Source organism: Acomys russatus, chromosome 26, assembly GCF_903995435.1.
Source record: "Acomys russatus chromosome 26, mAcoRus1.1, whole genome shotgun sequence".
Classification (NCBI taxonomy): Eukaryota; Metazoa; Chordata; class Mammalia; order Rodentia; family Muridae; genus Acomys; species Acomys russatus.
The window spans coordinates 16,690,985-16,708,854 of NC_067162.1; positions in this window are offsets into that span (position 1 = coordinate 16,690,985).

The following is a 17,870-nucleotide window of genomic DNA, read 5'->3' on the forward strand; positions in this document are numbered from 1 at the left end:
TCTGATTGGGGAGGAGAAAGAAAGAAAGGAAGGAAGGAAGGAAGGAAGGAAGGAAGGAAGGAAGGAAGGAAGAAAACTCAAAGTATGAAGGGTTTATTTCAGCTCACAGTTTGAGGGTTCAGCCAGTTGGTGCTGGGGAGTCAAGGTGGCAGAAGCCTAAAATGGTCCCATTTCATTCTGTTTCAAGAAGCAGAGAGCAGTGAGTGGTGGCTCGTATTTTTTCTTTTCAGTTAGGTCTTCCACCTCCTTGAACCTAATCAAGACAATCCCTCACAGGTGTGGGGCTGTCCCCTGGATGATTGCAAACCTGGGAATTTGACAATTAACCTAACCATCACAGGGACCAAACCACATTCAGATCACATCACGGGCCCATTGCACCCATGCCCGAGTCTCTGGGGCCTACAGTCTACATAAGGAGCCTCCATATTTCATCACAGCTATTTCCCAGTGTTCACCGTGGTAAAATTAATCACAGTGTTGAAACCCTTAACGTACAAAACAACTGAATATCCATATACCACAAGAAGACACCACTAGGTCTTGCTATACGCGGTAGTAGTTACTACCTGCGTAGGGCACAAGGTATGAGGGACTAGTTAACACTGAGATGTTCTTGTCTCACACACACACATTTCAAGAACACTGCAAAGAATATAAAATATTAGAATAATCGTTATACTGTTTACACTTTGAAATGAAACTTTCTATACACTGGGTTACAAATGTTGTTAAAATTGATTACATCTATCTTTAAATTTTAGTTTCTGTATGGGAGTGTGTGTACCCACACCACAACACAAGTTTGTGGGCTGGAGGACAGCTTGCTTGCTTGCTTTCTTCTTTCTTTCCAAATAAACTCATTATGTATACAATGCTCAGCCTGCATGTACACCTGTAGGCCAGAAGAGGGCACCAGATCTCATTATAGGTGGTTGTGAGCCACCATGTGGGTGCTGGGAGCTGAACTCAGGAGGAGCACTGAGTGCTCTTAACCTCTGAGTCATCTCTCACCAGCCACACAAGACAACTTTCAACAGCCAATTCCTTCCTTCTGCCCCCATGGGCTCTAGGGATTGAATTCAGATGCTAGGCTTGACAGCAAGCACCTTTACACACTGAGCCATCTTGTCAACTCAACATCTATTTATTTTACCTGTGTTTGCTAAGCATGTACTCTACCACTAAGCTACCCTAACCTCTAACCATCTGTTTTTTAATGTGACTACTGGAAAAGCTAAAAATAACATAAATATTTTTCTTTATACTTTCTCTGGATGGTACATTGTAATTAATCTTTAATAGCAGCCAGTTGATGGACCAACCTAACTCCATCTTAAGATCAGAAACCATCTTGCTACAAGCTCAAAATAAGCTTCTTTCTGTTTCCTGTAAGATGTAAGTTTCTGTAATTTAACATGTTCCATACTCTATGTCCTGACCTCTACCCTCATAAGAGAAGGTGTTCTGCCAAATAATTTTGAGATGTTCTGCCAAGTTCCTACATAACCAAAATTCCTCTGGAAATCCCCCAACCCTTGGAAAGCCAATAGCCTTGCAGTTTGGGGCCTATAAAAGCCCCACTTCTCCTATGATCTGGACTGTCCTCCTCAGTCCCCTCAACTTAGGGAGAGGCAGTCGCCATACTGGCTATACTGTGCACATACAATAAACCCAGCTATAAATTTGACTAATTTGGGCCCTGGTCTTTATGCATACTTCACAGAGGCCAGCAGAAGTGGGTGAGGGAGGGTAAAGTGGCTGCCTCTAGGAAGGCAAGGTTCATGCTAAGCCACGTCAGTATGATCCGAAATATCTTTGTGTTCATTCACCACGTTAATTTTTAAAAGTTAGGCAGCCTCGAGGTAACAGTGAAGCACTTCAGAGGGCCTTCCCCCAAGACACTCTACAGTGGAGGCTTGCTCACGGTTGCCCCAGTGTTTTCCAGGCTGCATGCTCACTCCCTAACCTGAAGGGCTTCAGAATGGCCGTGGAACTAATGTAAAATGCCTGGACCGCAGCAGTCTGGATTTCTCCCATATATTGTTTTTCTAAAGAGTCCACGTGATTTCTATCCTTCACATCTATTTAGGAACTTCTGGCCTATGGTCTAGAACTCTGGAACGAGTCAATAAGAAACAGAGCCCAGGTTATATACCGAAGAAAATCTTGACTGTGCTACAGGTACTCTGTAGGCAATGGGTCTACGTTCCTTTAGACACGAGCCATCTTGGAATCAGAGCTATCTTCATTAGACACCTAGGCTTCCCCCTTTCTCCACAACCTTACCAGCATGTGCTGCCACTTGAGTTTTTGACCTTAGCCATTCTGATAGGTGTAAAATGGAATCTCAGAGTCGTTTTGATTTTCATTTCCCTGATGACTGAGTATGTTGAACATTTCTTTACATGCTTCTCTGCCATTCGATATTCCTCTGTTGAGAATTCTCTGCTCAGCTCTGTACCCCATTTTTAATTGGTTTATTTGGTTTATTGGTGTTTAATTTCTTGAGTGTTTTATATATTTTTGGATATTAGCCCTCTGTCAGATGTAGGGTTGGTGAAGATCTTTTCCCAGTCTGTAGGCTGTCCTCTGAAATCAGACTCCATCCAGCAAGGGATGGAAGCAGATGCCAAGACTCACAGCCAAACTTTGGGCAGAGCACAGGGAGTATCATGGAAGGGTGGAGAGATAGAAGGACCTGGAGGGAACAGGAGCTCCAGAAGAATACCAACAAAGACTGATGTACCAAGGAAGGACCAGGCATGGAGAGGACCTATGCCCCCTGCTCAGATGTAGCCAATAGGCAGCTCACTCTCCGTGTGGGTCCCCTAGTAAGGGGAGCAGGGGATGTCCCTGCCATGGACTCTGGTCTGCTCTTCAATCACTTCCCTCTGGCCAGGTAGCCTTGCCAGGCCATAGAGGAAGAGGATTCAGGCAGTCCTGATGAGACTTGATAGGCTGGGGTCAGTTGGGTGGGGGAGGAGAGCACCCCATTTCTGAGGACTAGGAGAGAGGGGATAGGGGTGAAGAGGGAGGGAGGGGGGGACTGGGAGGAGACATAGGAGGGAGCTATGATTGAAATGTAAAGTGAATAAATTTTTAAAATAAATTTAAACTAAAATATATATACACGTGCGCGCGTGTGCATGTGCGTGTGTGTGTGTGTGTGTGTGTGTGTGTGTGTGTGTGTGTGTGTGTGTGTGTAGTCCAAAGGCTATCACTGGCTGCCCCTGAGGCTCCAATATAAAACAAGATTCTCACTCCCAGCCAAAAGCGTGTATGCATTTTCTTCCCCACCTTACAACGAAGCATCAAACAAACTGAGAAGTGACAAACCACATCCAGCTAGAACTTCGGGAGCCTATGCACATTCCTCTTGAGTGCTTTTCCTATCTTGGCACAATGAAAGCATAGAGATAGATCAACTCTTTGCTAGGTCCTTGAGTACAGAAGTCAGAGTATGGGCAATAGTACTCCAACCCTATCCCATTGCCAGGCAGTTAAGTAACATGAGCAAGTCAGCCTTTGCTGTGGGACACCCCTGAGGTTACAGACATATTGGTTTCTGTGCAGTGACATAGCATCCTCTTATATACAAGGAGAAGAGGAACACAGCAAGTTTTATTTCATGGGTGACTAGCACATGCTGAGTCTGGGAACGACTATGGAGTGTGTCAAAATCTCTACTTGGCTTATACAAGGTCAAAAAAAAAGCCACTGTCTAGGTTTCACAAGTTGACCTTATTTGAAATGCCTCTGCTGCTTGGTGTGGTCAAGTATAGGCAAGTCTAATTAATTAATTGTGCTTCTTAAGGAGCTTGCTGAAGACTCTTGTCTCTGAATAGAAGTGTCCTCTTAGTGAAGGCGTAGAGGGGAAAACCCTCCCTAATGTCAATACCAAGTGTGGCTTCGCCTGAGTCTTCACTGTGTCTTTAATCAACCATCACTAGGAGTGAGTCAGGACACTCACCCAGAGCAGCCAAGCACAAGGTCCTCCTCCCACAGTGGGTACCAGATCTGCAAAGTCAGTCTCTTCTTCCACCACCCACACTACTCATCTGAACCTGCTCCTCTCTTCCCACCAATTTTTCTGACTCACTCGTTTTTATTTTGTTTTTAACTGTGCACTTTTTACATACTACCCTTACTCCTTTGTGGAGGGGGGAATGGACATGTGCATGCAAGTATAATACAGGATAGTCAGCCAGCATTTCCTGAGCTACAGCAGCGAGTCTTGACTTGATTCACTGCAAGAAAGAAAGGGGGGAGAAAGAAGAGACCGGTGTTGGGGTTGGGATGCTGTGAGACCCTGAGCACCCCAGTGGTATTCGAATCCTAGTTCCCATTTAACAGGCAGCCAAGAACAGCAACTTTATCTTCAAGATAAATGTGTGTAAGTTGTACCTAATTAAATAAGGTCTTATTTCCCACCTTTTGGTTTCTTATTTTTAAGATATACAGCCCCATGTCAACCAAATATCTAGACTTATAGCACACACTTCTATTCAGCTTGTAGAACAAAAATTCACTGGCAGAGTCGATTTTATTTTAATTATTTGTATAGAGTAGAAAGGAATGGTCTGATTTACTACAGAGCAGGACTCCAATGGCAATATTATTATAGTTGCAACAGATGAATAAACCAATATATTTCTTAGAGCCGTAAAGCAACCAACTACATGTCAGAGAAAATTGTTCTCCAAAACAACAAGGAAAAAAAAAATCAAGGGAAATAGTGGCGTCCTTGGCCTCCCATCACCAATCCAAGGAAAGCAGGACTCCTGTAGACTAGGAAAAACTCATTTCAGCAAACTTACTTTCCATCTACCAGCTGAAATTAAAAGCTGGCTGGAGTAAGTGACAATATTGTCTCTGGCATTGATGTGTTTATTCCACTGCATGTGCTTTGAAGAAAAAAAAGTATCAGTAGCCATGGAAGATCATTGTTCCTCCCACACCCTGGAGCCTGCCGTGATGATGCTGCCCTGGGCTGCATGCTGCGGGATTAAGTTGCTCAGAACCCTGTGCTGTGATGACATTGTAATGCCCGGCTGGGGCACAACTGTTCTTTGCAATTTGCTTTGAAGGGAGAATGGGGAGGGAGGGCAGAAAGAGGCGGCGGATTTTGCATCGTCTTTGCTTATCTACAGAGTGCATGCCATCCCTGCACAGGCTGATCACAGGGAAGCTGACTGTGGAGGGTGGGAAAGTCAAGTGCAGAGCTCACAGCCCCTCCTGCAAGGCCCCCATCAGATTCAGAGAACTCAGCTTGGGCTGATTATCCCGCCTTGGGGAGCCCTGAGCTTCTTGGAACTCTGTTAGCCACTGAGAGGCTAGGGTTCAACTTCAGGTCTGCTTTCTGCGTGTCTCCAGTTCACACAATGCTTGGGCAGTGCCTATGCCTCAAAACATTCAGAGGTACCTATGTGTATAGAGAGGTGTTCAATTAAGACCTCTGCCTGTAGAATCAAAACAATCTGAACAAAGTCTTAATTTCATACATGTCTTGCAATATGTCCTTGGGCAAGTTGCCTGACTCCTCTCAACTGTCTTTTTCATCTGCTTGATAGAGATATTAACACCATGGTAGAAATAGCTAAGGAGGTGGCCAATGTCTTGCTTTCTTAGCAGTACACTATTGTAACAGCATCCCCTGTTCATTATTTCCTGCAGACACAATCACTTTTCAGTTGTAATCAGCCATGCCAATGGCTAGTTTCCAACTCCCTTGTCAGGTCCTGAGGTTGCACAAAATGGGAGTCTCTAGAAGGGCCCATTGGCTTTTAGAATTGCCTGGTTGGAAGTCTGTCCTTTATCTTGCATGCTATAGGACCTTAATCCAGAGGGAAAAAACAAGTCTTAGAAATATGAGAAATAAATGCTGTGGGTCTACAAATACCAAGATACCCATTAACCCTTCTCCCCCAGACGCCAAACACCAGGGTGCTTCCCCTGTGGGCAACAAGATGTAAAAATGGCAATTGTTAGTATTTTCAAGATGCAATAAATCTTACCAGGAATATACTGGGCCCTTTTGATGCAATAAACTCACTTAGTCATTAACGAAAGTCTATAAGGAAGTTACTAGACACATCTCTATCGCACGAGCCCAACAAGATCAAAGCAAGTTGCCCAAATTAGAAAAGGGACTACACAAGAACTCAAAGTCAAATCAGAATAACCCCACAGCTGATTTTCCTCCACCCAAGATGGCCACTGCCTCCTCAGCTTCCTCTTTTGGGGCCCTCCTTGCTCTCACTGCAGAGTGTTGACATGCACCTCTTGCTGCTCTCCTTGACACAATTTTAAGGATCTGGTTCTACAGAGACTATCATGTGAAAAGGAATGGCCCCATCGGGGACTTTAGAATTAGGAGCAGCAAGAAAGTCTCCGTCTCAAGGAGTTCAACACACATTGACCAGGCATTGTAGTATGAACCACATTATTAAAAAGGATTTCCCCCTTAAAAACAGATGTGCACGGCAAGGGATATAGCTCAATGTATGATTCCCTGACACACACTGGCTTTGGGTTCCAAAAAGTAGAAAAAGGAAGAAAAGGAGAACAGGAAGGGGAAAGGAAGAGGAGAGAGAGAAAGGGGAGGAAGAAGGAAGAATAAAAGATAAGGAAAAGAGAATAGAAGGGAGGGAGGAAAGGAGAATAGAAGAGAGAAGGATGAAAAGGAGAAGGGGAGAGAAAGGGAGGTAGGAAATGGAGAAGAGAAATGGGAAAGAAACAAATGGATAAATGAAAAGGACCCGATAATCACAAATGTCTTCCATCTTGTAAGAAAACACACCATAGAAATTCGGGTAAGGAGGACCTTTCTTTTTGTACCAACCTTCCCTTGGTACAACTAACTAATTTTATAGTTAGAAAGCCTCCAACCCCTCTCCCTCCACCCAACACTCACCTCCAGCTCATATTAGACAATGACCAAAAGCTGATAAAAGATCAGAATTACATGTTAATGCTCTCTCTCTCTCTCTCTCTCTCTCTCTCTCTCTCTCTCTCTCTCTCTCTCTCCCTCCCTCCCTCTCTCTCCCTCCCTCCCTCCCTCTCTCTCTCTCTCCCTCCCCTGTGACAGTGGGGCCAGGAGAGAAGCTGGGAGGGAGGGATGGGACACAGAGACATATTTATCCCTTAATTCCAAAGGTTCCATTCCTAACTCTAAAAGAATCCATCATGATTTCTTTTTGCTATTGTTCTGCTCTGGAGCAATGCATCACTGAGCATGGCCCACTGATGGCACACTAGACTATTACATCCTTCCACTGGTGATGCCCTAATGGTCTGGCACACTCCTAAATCACCAAAGAGCTCTCACTCCCGTGATGTGTTACTCGGAGATGCAGATATGATCAGAGAAAGGCATCTAGGAACTTGATGACGGGAGAATTATATTTTTGATTTTAGAATTCTTGACTATAAATAACTTGTCTGTAGTAAATAGGAAACTCAGTCTGGGATCTAGAGATGGAGGACTGTCTTCTGCTTTGGAATGTGACAGCCATGCAACAATAGGCACGTATAGTGGAAGCCGGCCGAGTAGGGGAGATGGCGCCTGGTAAGAAAACGATTTCTAAAGGATCCACACAGTTTCTCAAACATGGCTGGCTGGGCGCTCACATCCAGACATCCTGACTTCATGGGACTCCCAAAAAAAAGTGTTAAAGCCAGAGTTAAGAGGAAAATGATACCCTACCACACAACAGGGACATATGCTCAACCATGTTCATAGCTGCTTTATACATAATAGCCAGAATATGGAAACAGCCTAAGTGTCCCTCAGTAGAAGAATGGACTAAGAAACTGTGGTACATATACACTATGGAATACTACTCAGCTATTAAAAACAAGGAATTCCCAAAATTTGTGGATAAATGGATTGATCTAGAAATTATCATAATGAGTGAGTTCACCCAGAAGCAAAAGAGACAAATGGTATATACTCACTTATATCAAAACACTAGTCCAAGGGATACATACCATGAAAAACTTTACTTACCAATAAAGTGGGTCAGAAGAGAGGACATCCTATTGAGACTTTAGGCGAGAGTAGCATGGAAGAATGGGGAAATAGTAGGACCCACAGGGTCCTGGAAACCTACAAGAAGAACTTTATGACAGGCAGATCTGGGTCCTGGGGTCCTCCTCAAACTAAGCCCCAGCCAAGGAGAATATAGGCAGTAAGCTTCGAACCCCTACCAAGACCTAGTCGACGAACATGATATTCTCCACCGTTGAGTTGAGAGTGAGATCTGACTCTCACACGAACTCTGGTGCCCCTTTTCTGACCACGTCCCCTGGATGAGGAGGCCTGGTGGCACTCAGAGGAAGGATAGCAAGTTACCAAGAAGAGACTCGATATTCTAAGAGCATATATAGGGGGAGGAGGTCGCCCTCAATCACAGACATAGGGGAGGGGAGAAGGGGGGAAGCGGGAGGGAGGGAAGAATGGAGGAAACAGGGGAAGGGCTAACAATCGAGATGTAATATGAATAAATTAATAAAAAATTTTTTAATTTTTTAAAAAAGAGGAAAATGATAGGGTAGGGGGAAAGGTACCCTCTTCAACACTGATGGCAGGAATTGACGTAACCTTTCAGAGGGCAATTTGACAATATTTATCACAATTTAGAGCACGTCCACTCAGACCTTAGCAATTTCACTGCTAAAAAAAATATACTGAGCAGACATAGTCACACATGAACAGAAGATTACAAACTCCTAGAAGATTCTCTGCAGCAATGATACAACTTGGGGGAGGGAGGAATGGAAATTACCCAAGCAGCCATCGACCATGGGGTGCTTAAATAGTTCCCTGCAAACTTATTCCATGCCGTTACTAAAAATGGTGTGTATCAACAATTCTGAAAGTACAGAGAATTACAGAGCTTTGGTGGTCTAGTGTCTGGGTCCACCGAGATCACCAACGACGCCTGCAAGTTACCCAGATGCCTGGATAAGGCCTGGACCTTCGCGTTTTCACCACATTCTCTAGGTGACTGTGAGACCCTAAAATCTGAGGTCCACATTGCTGAGATGCCATGGGGAGCCCTCAGAGACCCCAGCTCCTTATTCCAGCCTCATCTACATGTTCACGTTTCCTTACAACGTTGAACTGCTTTAAGCTAGTTTGAAAATCATTGATGTCTACAGACAATGAATGAACAGCTTTTACACTATGCCTTCCGGCCGTTATCACTCAATCCTGTGGCAACACCGTGACTTGGGCCATATTATTATCCTTCATTTGGCAATGTAATGAGTTGAGACACAGAGAAGGAAAGACCTCAGAAGACCAACCAAGCCAGTAATATCGAAACTGGGTTTGAGCACAGGCAGTGTGGTTTCTGTACTCTCTGACTGCACTGTGAATGCTAACTGGCACGCCTGTTGACTCAAAAGCAGGACCAAGAGTAAAGAGCAGGTGTGATTGGATACCGTTGTATTGCCTATCCATGGAAAGAGAGCTGCATCATGTGCACAAGTGTGGAAAGCGTGAAAGTTGCTTCAGACAGTCAGGAGACAAAACCATGGGCTAGCCAGATAGGAAGAACATCCTTAGGAACCAGAATGGGCTACATCCTGCAAAGCCACGCCCTTCAGAATGGGCTGCATACTTCTGAGCCACACCCTTCTTTGAGGGTTGCCTGTGCGGACATCCCTTTAGGTGTCTGTATGTACCCAGCCTTTTTCAAAACTGAGCAAAGAGCCTGGGTTAGCTCTGTGCTTCCCTTGTATCCTCTGAGTCACTCAATGTCAGGCCCAGCGTGTGGTCCACAAGTACTTGTCAGTGAATATACAAACATTATAAGTATAGATTTTTTTTTTCTTCATGGTGTGTGTCTGGGTTGGCAAGAACATTCAATCAGAAACTCACAGTGAGGAAGATTAAACGTTTACATACCTAGCTCTACAGAGAGAATTGAACAGACCTAGTCAAATACCACAGGAAGGCTGACTCCAAAGAAACCACAGATAGCTCGCCCATCTTTGTGGAATTTGCAAGTTATTAGAATTTCTCAAGAAAATGTTCATTTAACAGAAAATTACACAAGGGTTAATAAATTCCATATGGGAATATATGTCAAACATGCACAGGGCTCAAATTCAGCTATGGTGAAAACAATTACACAAGTCAAAAATGAAAATGTATTTTCCACCTATGTCTAGATTTGTGGGTTTTCCCACCATTAGGCTGTGGAACACTAATAAACCTTGTTTGATGCAACGTGACATTTCTTGGGTCAAAGTTAATATACACCATCGTGGCATCAAATGACCATTTCAGCTAAGGCATAAAAACACAAAGGATGGCGCATCCTGCCACGGACACAGAGTCTGAGACTGAGTGGGCAAGGGTACTGGCTTGTAAACCCGTTAAACAGTATGACCATACCATGAGCCACTCTACCAAACAGCATAATAGTATGGAAGACTGGCCACTGACTGCTTTATATACACTAGAGGCATTGTTACACTGTGCTAATAACTGCGTTGTAATTATTCCTAATTTGTTTAAATGTTGTTTTTAGTCTCCTAATCATTCCAAGAGGGCTGCCAGAATTCTAATATTCTGAAGTGTGGCTTGAATCCACAGTATCTAGGAGCTGCTGATCTCAGGCCTTTCCCAGTCCATGGAGAATTCTGCCCTTAAGAAACAACATTGGAAAAAAAAAAAAAGAAACAGTGTTGTGATGATAAAAATCAAAGCATGTATGGGCTATGAAGTATTGAAATTACCTAAAACTGCTTAAATTGAGAAGATAATTTTCTGAAGAGACAATGACTCTTCATGTTGCCCAAATTGTCTTCATGGTCCTAGGGTGTAGCTGTCCTCCAGGCTCAGCCTCTGGAGTGTCTGGGACTACAAATGTGTGCCACTATACCCAGGTAACATGCTTTTTAAAATAACCTTTTAGTCAGGCGTTGATGGCACACGCCTTTAGTTCAAGCACTTGGGAGCAGATGAGGCCAGCCTGGTCTACAAAGAGAGTTCCAGGACAGCCAGGGCTATACATAGAAACCCTGTCTCAAAAAAAAAAAAAAAAAAAAGGCAAAAGACAAACAACAACAACAACAAAATAAGTTAAACTTACAAGTTACAAAATAGCATCTTGTTCCCAGGTATCCTTTACCCAGATCACCTTGATAGTAATTCACATTACCATCCAATATTGTCAAAAGTGGAAACTGACATTAGAATAATATACTCAGCTCAGGATATACTGTTTATTTTTAAACAGTATTCACTAAGAATGTCAGGTAAGGGCTAGAGAGATGGCCCAAGGGTTAAGAGTGCTTGTTGCTGCTACACAGGACCCAGGTTCAGTTCCCAGCGCTGACATGGTGGCTCACAACCATTGGTAACTCCAGGTTCATGCATCCTGATGCCCTCTTTCCAACCTCAAAGGGCACAAGACACACAGATTCATGCACACAAACACACACATAAGTAAATCTAAATTTAAAAAGAAAAGAATATGAGTCCATGGGTTTTAAGAAGTCAGGTAGCTATTAGGTTTTTAACTTAGATGAATTTCAAACACTTAACTCAAGGAGAATGAGTAGAAAGGTTTGTTTATAGTGTCTGAAAATTAGGAAGTAATACTTTATCAAGCATCTTGTATGTCCTAGGCATTGGAATAGTGGATCAGAGTGTCCAGTGTCTTCCTGTCACTTATAGTTCCAGAGGGAACTATAAACAGGCACTGGTATCTCGGTACGAGACATGAATGACGTTTTGTAAAGAAAACAATGGGATAAATTTGACTAACATTAACGGACTTAGTCTAGAGTTCCACTACCCAACACTGAAGCCCCTGGCACACATGGCTACTGAGGCTCGGGGTGTGGCCAGACATCGCTGAGATGTGCTCTATGTACTGAACACAACAGCTTTGAAGACCAACCACCAAAAGATATAATAAATACCAATAACTTTATATTGCTCTTATGTTAAAGAGCCATTAGTTTCACCTACTTATTTTCACTTGTTTAATGTGGCTACATAGATTAGCTTGACCTAAGTGGATCCCACAGTCCCACTGCAGTGTCACTCTAAAGGATCAGAATGCTTCTCTGAGGAAATGTCATGAGGTCTGCAGGACTGGACAGTCAACCAGGGACATCTGGAAAGCCAAAAATGGGACTTGAAGAGGTGAAAAAGCACTTACAACTACAGTGTCCTTTAGGTCAGCTTGCAGGTGTCCTTTAATCGAAGGACAATAAATTGTTGAAGAAGTGTTTGTATAAAAGAATAACAAGGTAGATTTGTAGGTCATGAGCATCAGCCCAATGGGACAGAGCTATGTGGGGTTGGGAAGAGAAGCTTGGGTTATTGAGGTTTCCAAGGCTATGCCTTTCTACCTGCCTGGTCCCTCAATTTCCCACCTCCATCCTCATACAAATCTGGTCAAAGAACGTGACCAACAATGAGAAGCAAGGCAAGGCTCAAAATCCTACAGAAAAGCTCCCTTCTACAGCTCACTTTTCAAGCTTGAGCAGGTGGGTCAAGACCATTCCGAGACCTGGTATACTTGACAAAGAGCAAAGCCGATTGCAGATCCCTGCCCACCGGCTGAGCTCTTCTGCTTTAAATGATTGAAATCAAGTGATCTCAAAACAACCATTAAACCGGCTTCCTTCTTGCTGTCCGCTAATTGCCAATGGCCGTCTCAGTCTCCATTTATGGAACTCAGAGCTCAGAGTACAGTACAAGGATTGAGGGTATTTCTCCCATCGCTATATCCTCGTAGCCACTAGTCAACCAAATGACAAGGAGTCCTGGGGGAAAGAACACCTCCAGGGTGGTACAAACCAGCAGTGTGCTACTGTGTCCCAAGTGGCATTGTTCAAGGATGACTTCAATTCTAATCCTCCCACCCAGGATGATTCCAAGAGGTTTTGTTTTGTTTTGTTGTTCTTACTGTTCCTTATTCCTACTGCTTATGTTTTATTCACTCCTTTTTCATGGGTTTTATTTAGGAGATGTTATGTACAGTCAGCCATTTGTATTGTGCCTGTATTGTAGGGTCACATAGAATGGACACAAAAAATGAGAAGGAAAGTCACTTCCCTTTAAAAACACCTTGGGCTGAGCTAGAGAGATGGCTCAGTGGTTAAGCTCACTGGCTGCTCTTCCAGAGGACCCGGGTTCAATTCCCAGAACCCACTACAGCTCACAACTGTCTATAACTCCAGTTCCAAGGTATCCAACACACACACACACACACACACACACACACACACACACACACACACAGACATACATGCAAGCAAAATACCAATTCACATAAAATAAAAATAAGTAAGTTTTTAAACCAGCTTGAGCTAGAGAGACAGCTAGTGGTTAAAGACACTTGCTCTTCTTATAGAGGACCCAGGTTCAGTTCCCAGCACCTACATGGCAGCTAAGAGACATTTGTAACTCCAGTCTCAGGGATCCAATGCCCTCTTTTGGTCTCTGCAGGCATCAGGCACATACATGGTGCATATGCAAAGATGCAGACAGAACACCAGACACATAAAATAAAAATAAAAGTCTCTTAAAACCCTTTTTTAAAGCTTAGCCTAGAAAGATAATGCACAAAAAAATGTTGTGGTATAGTCAAAATAATTGTATGAACAGATGGTGAAGGGAAATGAACACATCAAAGGCCCAAGTCAACTGTTGTCCAGCGACAACAGGCCTACTGATGTGTTTAAATGCACTGTAAACATTTAAATTTTCTAATCAGTTTCTGGCACCTAAAAATTAGAAGTGTTTATTGCAAAATCTGCAATTCTGGCTTCTCTTGTGAAATGATAAGTTTCTGCCACCCAGGGTTCGTCTCCCCACATGGAGCAGCTTGGCAGCTGCCACCCATATATCTCATGGTATCTCCGGTCCGTTGTCCCTGGCTGAGCTGCACTCAGCTCCCTTCACTCCTCAGTGGTGCCAGACAAGCTAGTTAAGGTAGATGGAAGAGATTAGATGGGGTGGCACAAGCCTTTAATCCTGGAATTCGGGAGGCAGAGGCAGGCCGATCTCTTGAGTTACAGGCCAGCCTGATCTATATGATGAGTTGGAGGCCAGCCTGATCTATATGATGAGTTGGAGGCCAGCCTGATCTATATGATGAGTTGGAGGCCAGCCTGATCTATATGATGAGTTGGAGGCCAGCCTGATCTATATGATGAGTTGGAGGCCAGCCTGATCTATGATGAGTTGGAGGCCAGCCTGATCTATATGATGAGTTGGAGGCCAGCCTGATCTATATGATGAGTTGGAGGCCAGCCTGATCTATATGATGAGTTGGAGGCCAGCCTGATCTATATGATGAGTTGGAGGCCAGCCTGATCTATATGATGAGTTAGGCCAGCCTGATCTATATGATGAGTTGGAGGCCAGCCTGATCTATATGATGAGTTGGAGGCCAGCCTGATCTATATGATGAGTTACAGGCCAGCCTGATCTATATGATGAGTTGGAGGCCAGCCTGATCTATATGATGAGTTGGAGGCCAGCCTGATCTATATGATGAGTTACAGGCCAGCCTGATCTATATGATGAGTTGGAGGCCAGCCTGATCTATATGATGAGTTGGAGGCCAGCCTGATCTCTATGATGAGTTGGAGGCCAGCCTGATCTATATGATGAGTTACAGGCCAGCCTGATCTATATGATGAGTTGGAGGCCAGCCTGATCTATATGATGAGTTACAGGCCAGCCTGATCTATATGATGAGTTGAGGCCAGCCTGATCTATATGATGAGTTGGAGGCCAGCCTGATCTATATGATGAGTTACAGGCCAGCCTGATCTATATGATGAGTTGAGGCCAGCCTGATCTATATGATGAGTTGGAGGCCAGCCTGATCTATATGATGAGTTGGAGGCCAGCCTGATCTATATGATGAGTTGGAGGCCAGCCTGATCTATATGATGAGTTACAGGCCAGCCTGATCTATATGATGAGTTACAGGCCAGCCTGATCTATATGATGAGTTGGAGGCCAGCCTGATCTATATGATGAGTTACAGGCCAGCCTGATCTATATGATGAGTTGGAGGCCAGCCTGATCTATATGATGAGTTACAGGCCAGCCTGATCTATATGATGAGTTAGGCCAGCCTGATCTATATGATGAGTTGGAGGCCAGCCTGATCTATATGATGAGTTGGAGGCCAGCCTGATCTATATGATGAGTTGGAGGCCAGCCTGATCTATATGATGAGTTGGAGGCCAGCCTGATCTATATGATGAGTTGGAGGCCAGCCTGATCTATATGATGAGTTGGCCAGCCGCCTGATCTATATGATGAGTTGGAGGCCAGCCTGATCTATATGATGAGTTAGGCCAGCCTGATCTATATGATGAGTTGGAGGCCAGCCTGATCTATATGATGAGTTGGAGGCCAGCCTGATCTATATGATGAGTTGGAGGCCAGCCTGATCTATATGATGAGTTGGAGGCCAGCCTGATCTATATGATGAGTTGGAGGCCAGCCTGATTGACATAATGAGTTCCAGGGTGACAGACACAATGAGATTCTGCCTAAAGACAAAGATAAAATAAAAAATTCTAGATAGATAGAATAGCAGCCTGTTGTGCAAATGCAAAGAAAATTGAAGTGAGGCTGGGCAAGATGGCTCCACACGTGTAATCCAAGCTGTCAGGAGGCTGGGGTGGGGGATCACAAGTTGGAAGCCAAGGGGGCTACATAGTGGGACCTTGTCTCAATGAAACAAAACTACAGTGAAGACTGTGGAAGTGGATGTGGGAGTGAGAGACACACCCTGTAGTCACATGTACAGCCATGTTTTTTTAAAAAAGGTTTTAGAAGACTAATACTTTGTTTTATTGTTGTCACCATGTTAAATAATATTTATTATTAAGTTGCAACCATTTGTGTGGAAACTATTACAGATTTGCTACACCGAACAGAATATCAATGGATTCTTAGAAGGAAGGTTATCCTCGGCTAGGAAAATTATTATAGGTATTATTTTGATGTTGTGCCAGGATCTCAACTCTGGAACTTATTCATCCTTTAACATAACACATGCCATGTGACATACTAACATGGTTTCCTGTGATGAGATTCCCTAGACACATATAATGGACAAATGGACAAATCAGATGGTTAAATAAAACTAGTAAAAATGATGCCTTGGACAAAGAAAGTCATGTTGGAAAGAGAAAATATGAGCCTTAGAGTAATCTATTATTTTCTTTTTTATTGTACCAACATAAAACATACGGCTCTATAAGGTTCATGTCTATTGAAGATGTGCAGAGAGAATGTAAAAGCATGACCACAGCTTGGCTAAAGCCCAGGAAAGGCTTGCACTCAGTATACACTGTGGTACAAAAACGTCTATAGAATAGAGTGTGATCAAAACAGTTGACCCAGTTGAGGACTCTATCCAATTTGACCGTCTTACCTCATTTTTTCTGTGAGGTAGCTTTGTCCCACACATCATGAAAAATTCCTTACTCAAGCTTTGCCGTTATTTTTTAAATTAATTCATTTATTAATTCATTTTACAACCCGATCATAGCCCCCTCCCTCTTCTCCTCCAGGTCCCACCCTTCTTCCCTCTTCTCCCATTCCTTCTCCCCTATTCCTCAGACCCTCACCACCACTAGCCGACCCCAGGCTCAGCAAGTCACACCAGGACTGAGTGCGTCTTCTTCCTCTGTAGCTTGGCAAGGCAGCCCCATGAGGGAGGAGTGATCAAAAAGCAGACAACTGAGTCCATGTCAGAGACAGCCCTTGCTCCCCTTACTAGGGGACCAACATGACTACATCTTACTAGGGCACTCACATGACTACATCTGGGTAGAAGGCCTAGGTCCAGTCCATGCATGGTCATTTGGTTGGTGCTTCAGTCTCCACAAGCTGCTCTAGGCTCTGGTTAGTTGGCTCTGTTGGTCTTCTTATGGAGTTCTTTGTTGGCTGGACAATAGGCGCATACAGGGTCCTGTACCAAGATGGCGGCACCCAGCCAAGTCTAAGTACAAGGAGCACAGTGACTGCCAGGTGAGCAAGCCATTGCTCTGCTGACTCAATGCAAGTTTCATATTTCTAATAAATGCTACTGTATATGTCTGAGGTTTACAACATGCTATTATGGGATGCAAAGATACTGAAGGGCTCTATGATAACAAGACAGAATAATATCTGTCACCTCATAAAACTCCTTTCCTGTCACAGCAGCAGCTGAAATCTATTTACTCAGCAAAAAAGCCTAAATGGCGTATAATATTAATTTTAGTCTTTGTTTTGTACAATCTCCAGACTTGCTTGTCCTACACATCTGTTGCTTCTGCCCTTTCACCTACTTCTCCTATCCCTCCACGCTCCTTCTGTTTTATTCCCATCACTGTACAGTTGGCCCTTTTGTTTAATTTAGATTCTGAATGCGTGTGAGATTATACAACAGTCTTCTTTAGATATCTGGTTTATTTCACTGAGTACAATGCCCTCCAGACCCATTCTTGTTGTGGGAAAAGCAGGAGTTTCCCTTTTTTTTTTTTTAAAGATTTTATTTCAAAATAAAAATGTGATGCCTTGTGCCATGTGGGTATAAGTGTCCACAAAGACCGGAAGAGATCAACAGACCGCCCCCCCACCCAGGGTAGTATAGTAGAATAGGCAGTTGTAAGCTGGGTAGGTTCTTCGAAGTCTTGAGATCTGAACTCAAGTCCTCTGAAAGAGAAGCAAGCACTATTTAATCACTGAGCCACCTCCACAGTCCCCAAAATTTACTTCATTTTTATTCTTGTGTATGTATGTATGTATGTATGTATGTATGTATGTATGTATGTATGTATGTATGTATGTGTCTTTCTCTCACGAAAGAGTTTATGTCCAC